This window comes from Papio anubis, chromosome 1 (assembly GCF_008728515.1).
Source record: "Papio anubis isolate 15944 chromosome 1, Panubis1.0, whole genome shotgun sequence".
NCBI lineage: Eukaryota > Metazoa > Chordata > Mammalia > Primates > Cercopithecidae > Papio > Papio anubis.
In genome coordinates, this window is record NC_044976.1 from 185,675,216 (window position 1) to 185,682,189 (window position 6,974).

Consider the following 6,974-nt stretch of genomic DNA (forward strand, 5'->3'; position numbering starts at 1 on the left):
CTATAATTTTTATTTGACATTCTTTTTCTTTTGTTTTTCTGTTTTGGGGTTTTGTTTGCTTGTTTGTTTATTGAGACAGGGTCCCACTCTGTCACCCAGACTGGAGTGCAGTGGTGTGATCTTGGCTCACTGCAACCTCTGCCGTCTGAGTTCAAGCAATTCTCCTGCCTCAGCCTCCCAAGTAGCTGGGATTACAGGCGTGCACCACTATGCCTGGGTAATTTTTGTATTTTTTGGTAGAGACAGGGTTTTGCCATGTTGGCCAGGCTGGTCTCAAACTCCTGACCTCAGGTGATCGGCCTGCCTCTGTCTCCCAAAGTGCTGGGATTATAGGTGTGAGCTACTGTGCCTGGCCTTTATTTGACATTCTTAACTCACACAATATCCTTTACTTTCTAAGTTAGTAGTCATTGGCATAGCAGTACCACAGACACTCACACATGTTCCTTTGATATTAATAGAACATTTCAGTTCATTCTTTCTTCTGCCTACCGCAATCAGGATGTCCACATTTTAAAATTATTCCCTCCTAACAATAAAAAATTCTTTAGTTACCTTCCTGTAAGTTGACACAAGTTGGCCTTCCTGCCATTTTCCTTTGGAAAATATGAAATAATTATATCTTCATTCATATGCATGGCTTTTTATTTTTTATTTTTTTTACCAGATTGAGGGTTAACCCTCCTCCCTGGCTTAATTATGGTCATCCACCCCGAGAAGATAGGCCTTTCTGAGATTTATTCCAACTAAACAAAATGTAACACTTGTTACACATTTGATATTCATTGAAGAGTTTCTCTAGGGTAGCATGATCCCTGAACTCTGAAAACTGAAGTAAGTTTGTGGAAACTGAAGGCTGAAATTTTTTTTCTTTTTTTTTTGACAGGAGACAGGGTCTCACTCTGTTGCACAGGCTGGAGTGCAGTGGTACAATCATAGCTTACTGCCTCAAACTCCTGGGCTCAAGCAATCCTGGCTACCTCAGCCTCCTGAGTAGGTGGGATTACAGGCACGTGCCACCATGACTGGCTAATCTTTAAATTTTTTGTAGAGACAGGGGTCTCACTATGTTGCCCAGGCTGCTCTTGAATTCCTGAGCTCAAGTGATCCTCTAGCCTTGGCCTCTCAAAGTGCTGGAATTACAGGCATAAGCCACTGTACCCAGCCAATAGTGAATTATTTACGTACAAATTTCAGTTTGAAAGGGTATGAATATAGGAGAATTGAACTGTAGGGAGAAAGAGTATCCAATTACTCTGATACTCAAACTACTTTACCCAGTGATTAAGAACTGTTTGGAGATCTTTTGGTCAAGAATGAGCCTGTGAGCTGCAAGATTCAAATGGCGAAGCTCCTTTTGCCGTCCTTGCAAACACATGGCAATGAAAAAGTGCATACGAATGTAAAGGACTTAGCTCAGCTAAAACATAAGAAAAGCATTTTCTTGACTTGAACAGATGACTTGAACAGTTGCCTATCTGAAGCTACCGATCTGGGTATAGAATCAGAAACCACATAGATTGTAAGAGTACAATTTCTATGAGGCAAGTGGAGTTTTATTGAACTAGTGGCAGGCACCAAAGTCAGGCTTACGGTGTAAAACTGAATATTAAGAAGAGGCTTGCTTCTTATACACTTAGATTTAAAAGGGTTTTGGCCTATGTCCAGGGCTTATAGTTCACATCTGGTAGCTTCTTGGATTAGGAGAAATGAGGTAAACCACTGTTCTCCTGGCAGGATATGAGTCTTATCCATTGGTTAATGTGAGACTCTTTTCAAATTGGGGACCTGGGTAAACTGGATAAAAGTCACAAGAAATCTGCAAAATATAAGAACGTAAACATGGGGATAAGAAAAGCAAGACAAACACAAAGCAGAAAAGCCTGCTCCTCAAGCTGCACTTACAAGGATATTTCTGTAGGTGATTAGGTATGTCCACTATCTTGATTGTGGCAATGGTTTTGCAGGTATATACACGTTAAAACTCACTAAACACTAAATATGGGTAGTTTATCGTATGTCAATTTTTACTCAATAAAACCTTTTTTTAAAAAGTACTTACAAACCAGTTTTAAATTAGTAAAAATAAATTAATCATAAAATAGGTAATCAGCTCTAATACCAAAAAATTCTATCTAGAAATGAATAACAAAATAATTTTCTGAAAATAAGTATGATATGAGAATGCTTAAAATCTTCAAGGACTAAAGGAAAGAAATAGTATACAAAAAGCAAGAACAAGGAAATAATGAAATAACAACAAGAAAAAGGTGGATATCAATCCAAGAGCAGGAAGATTAAAAAAAAACCAAATTATTTAAAAATCTGGAAATGTAAAATATAGCCATTGTGATTAAAACACAACAGAAATAATAGGTGCTACACTAAATAAAATCTAAGAATTAGTAAACTGCAAAAGTGTTAAGACAATTACCTGAAATATGGCTTAGAAAAATAAAGAAACGAAACATCTGAAAAAGGAACTCATGAGAAATAGAGAATATATAGAGGAATTCTAGAAGAACTGGGGCAATGATGGAGGAGTGTAATTTAAAGAATAGCTGAATTTAAAAAAAATGTGCATCCACAAATTGCAAGAGCATACTGACCAGGATTAAATACATTCACAGATAAACAAATGTAGAAAATTAAGAATAAAGAATTCATAGATTAAAAAATTGGAGGTGGGTGGACCACTTGAGCTCAGGAGTTTGAGACCAGCTTGGAAAATGTGGCAAAACCCTGTCTCTACAAAAAACACACCAAAAACTAGCCAGGCGTAGTGGTGTGTGCCTGTAGTTCTGTTACCAGAAAGGCATCCTGATCTAAACCCCCAGAGAGGGTTCTTGGATCTTATGCAAGAAGGAATTCAGGGTGAGTTCATAAAGTGAAAGCAAGTTTATTAAGAAAGTAAAGGAATAGGCTCTTGAGCTGCTTGCTCGAGCCTATCCGACTCTGTGCAGTGTACTCCATTTCAATATATCTGTGCTTTTCTTATGTTAAAACAAAACAAAACAAAACGCTTTGGGAGGCCAAGGCAGGTGGATTACCTGAGGTCAGGAGTTCAAGACCAGCCTGACCAACATGGTAAAACCCCATCTCTACCAAAAATACAAAAATTAGCCAGGTGTGGTGGCACATGCCTGTAATCCCAGCTACTTGGGAGGCTGAGGCAGGAGAATTGCTTGAACCTGGGAGGTGGAGGTTGCCATGAGCCAAGATCACACCATTGTACTCCAGCCTGGGCAATAGAATGAAACTGTCTCAAAATAAAATAAAATAAATAAATACATAAATCAAAGGAATAAAAGAATGGCTACTCTATAGGCAGAACAGTGGCATGAGCTGCTGGTTGCCCATTTTTGTGGTTATTTCTTGATTATATACTAAACAAAGGGGGGATTATTCATGAATTTTCTGGGAAAGGCGTAGGCAATGCCCAGAACTTAGGGTTCCTCCCCCTTTTAGACCATCTAGGATAACTTTCTGACATTGTCAGGGCATTTGTCATGGCACTGGTGGGAGTGTCTCTTAGCATGCTAATGCATTATAGCTAGCGTGTAATTAACCATGAGGATGATCAAAGGTCACTCTTGTTGCCATCTTGGTTTTGGTGAGTTTGGGCAGGCTTCCTTACTGCAACCTGTTTTATCAGCAAAGTCGTTTATGGCCTGTATCTTGTTCTGACATTCTGTCACATCCTGTGACTAAGAATGTCTTAACCTCTTGGGAATGCAGTTCAATAGGACTTAGCTTTATTGTACTAAGCCCCTATTCAAGATGGAGTTGCTCTGGTTCAAATGCCTCTGATCATTCTAGCTACTCTGGAGGCTGAGGCGGGATGACTGTTTGGGCCCAGGAGGTTTAGGCTGCAGTGAGCTGTGATCCCGCCACTGCACTGAAACCTGAGCGACAGAGTGAGATCCTATTTTCTTTTCTTCTGAAAAGAAAATAAAAAACAAACAAAAGAATGAAAATAAACAAGCTAAGTGACAGTTTCAGAAGAATAACAGAATAAACCCAAACAATGTAAATGTTAATTCTTTATTTAAAAATGTAAGAGAAAAACCCCACTACCACACTTACGGCTAATAGGAAATGGCATCTAATTAAACATATAAATATATAGCAAGACCAACCAAGGGAAAAAAGAAGGAAGAATGCACAAATAATAAAATTATATATGCGAAGTGGAAGAGAAAACAGCATAAAATGTAGAATCAATCAGTAGAGGTTTTAAAAACCATAAGCAGGCCAGGGGTAGTGGCTCACACCTGTAATCTCAGCTCTCTGGGAGGCGAAACGGTGAAACATTTCTAAACATGCCTAAACATGGTGAAACCCCCTGTTTACTAAAAATACAAAAATTATCTGGGTGTGGTGGTGCACACCTGTAGTCCCAGCTACTCGGGAGGTTGAGACACGAGAATCACTTGAACTCAGGAGGCAGAGGTTGCAGTGAGCAGCAATTGTGCCACTGCACTCCAATCTGGGTAACAGAGCAAGACTGTGTCTCAAAAAAAAAAAAAAGAAAAAGAAAAAAAAAGAAAAGGCAAGTTGATGTCAATAAATTTTAAAATTTAGATACAATAAATTGTTTTCTAGAAAGAACACATTAAATACCAAAATAAACTGGAGAAAGAAAGAAACTCAATAGCTCTTCCAAAGTATCAAAAAAAGATAATATCTTTCTTACATAAACTTTCAGAGAAGAGCAGAGGAAAGGAAAGTTACTCAACTCATTTTACAAGGCTAATATAAGCTTGATATCCAAACCAGACAGAAACAGCATAAGAATGGAAAGGTGTAACCAACTTCACTTGTAAACACAGATGTAAATATCTTAAAATATAAGAAAAGTGAATGAGTAGTACACTTAAAAAATTATGATGATGACCAGGTGGGGTTTATTTTAAGAGAAAAAAGATGTAATTGACTAAATCAACAGATTAAAAAATATGATAAATTATAAGCAAAACAGCCATTGGCAATATGCACCTCTTATTCTTGATAGAAAATACTACAGCTTGGAAACAAACAGCTTTAATTTGAAACCTACAACAAAAGGCATATAGACAGTATAAAGAAAAAACTATAGAAACATTTGCATTAAAATCAGTAACAAGCACGCTCTCTATAGAGCAGGAAAAACTATCTGCAATTCACAAAGAGCCAATTTCCCTAATATTTAAAGAGCTCCTATAAATATATACCGTGTTTGTTTCTCCAACTAGAATGAACTCTTCTTGAGGATGAAAACAATTCTCTTTACTATTCATCCCCAGGACATGAGATAGTGCAGGGCATACAGAATTGTTATATAGTTGTTACATAAATACATAATTGCTCCATGGTATTCTTGGGATGTATTAGTCCATTTTCACATTACTATAAAGATACTACCTTAGACTGTGTAATTTATAAACAAAAAAGGTTTAATTGACTAACAGTTCAGCATGGCTGGGGAGACCTCAGGAAGCTTAGAATCATGTTGGAAGGGGAAGCAGGCACTTTCTTCACAAGGCGGCAAGAGAGAGAAAGAAGCCCAGGGGAAACTGTAGCTTATAAAACCATCAGATCTCTTGAGAACTCCCTCAGTATCACAAGAACAGCATGGGGGAAACCACCCCCATGACCAATCACCTCCCACCAGGACCTTTCCTCAGCACCTGGGGATTACAATTCAAGATGAGATTTAGGTGGGGACACAAAGCCTATCCATATCACAGGGGGACTGGTTCCCCAAGCCAAGCATATACCAAAATCTACAAACGCTCAAGTCCTGCAGTCCACCCTACAGAGCCCATACATAGGAAAATTCAACCCTTGTGTACCTGGGTTTCATATCTGGTGAATAATGTATTTTCCAAACATGTTTGGTTGAAAACAATCCATGTACAAGTGGACCCTTGCAGCTGAAACCGGTGTTGTTCAAGGGTCAACTGTATTTGTTGAATGTAGTAGACTGCCAAAATAGCTTTTTAATTCTTGTAAAGACAAGAGTGATGCCTTCCAAGTTCTTTACACTTCAGAGCTGAAACCAGAAGGTGAACAAGTTTTTGGACACTTTGCTTTCAAGAAAAGTTTTTTAGAAGCAGAAAGAGCCAGGCCGAGTGGTGCATGCCTATAGTTTCAGCTACTGGGGAGGCTAAGGCAGGAGGACGCTTGAGTGCAGGAGTTCAAAGCTGTATGTGTTGCACTATGATTGCATCTGTGAATAGGCACTGTACTGCACTCTAGCCTGAGCAACATAGCAAGACTCTGTCTTAAAAAGACAAAAAAGAAACCCCTAAAAACTGAACATTAAAAAAAAAAAGTGGAAAGTGTGGCTTCAGGCAAAAAGTAAGTAATGTTAACAAATTCCTTGTATTTGAAAGGAAGCCTTGGAAAAACTGATAGGCATCTATTCGACTCCAGCTGTCATAATTCCCAGGCCTATAGTAAAAGTTTCAGCATAAAAGCCAAGCCAGCTATACCTTCTCATTTCTGAGCATTGTTTAAGTGTCAGTCTCCTTGAATCATTTTCTAAACTTGCTAGACAAATTCTAAAAGGGCTGTAACACTCTGAATAATGTTTTCTGACGACCAGCACATACAGACCATGAGGCAACACTAGCCTCTGTACAGAAAGAAGAAAATTTTGATCAATTGGAACAAAATGCCCCTTAACAAAATTTTGGTTAAGCTCTCACCTTCCTCTAGACCCCTAAATTTTGCCCCACCATTATCCTGAAAGAGTATACAGATCCTCCTGAGAATAAACTGGCCTCCAGTTAAAAATAGTCTCTGATCTATCTGATCACATCACCCATTTGCCTCACTTCCCCACACCTGGTTCTTTCTAGCTTTGTTTACTCCTTATAAAAGAAAAACTATTTTTGCCTAAATCTCAAGTCACTTGTAGACCTGTGGTCAAAGCATTTTTCCCACTGCAATTTTCTCCCCCGACAGCAATCATTCTTTTGAATAAAGTC

General features: G+C 38.5%; 1 non-coding gene across 1 annotated transcript; it reads right to left on the bottom strand.

The window, feature by feature from the left end:
• Positions 1–6,503: 6,503 nt before the first annotated feature.
• LOC116272118 lies at positions 6,504–6,565 on the bottom strand. The gene has a single exon (XR_004180838.1). It is a non-coding gene; the product is annotated as a U7 small nuclear RNA (small nuclear RNA).
• Between the last annotated feature and the right edge of the window lie 409 nt (positions 6,566–6,974).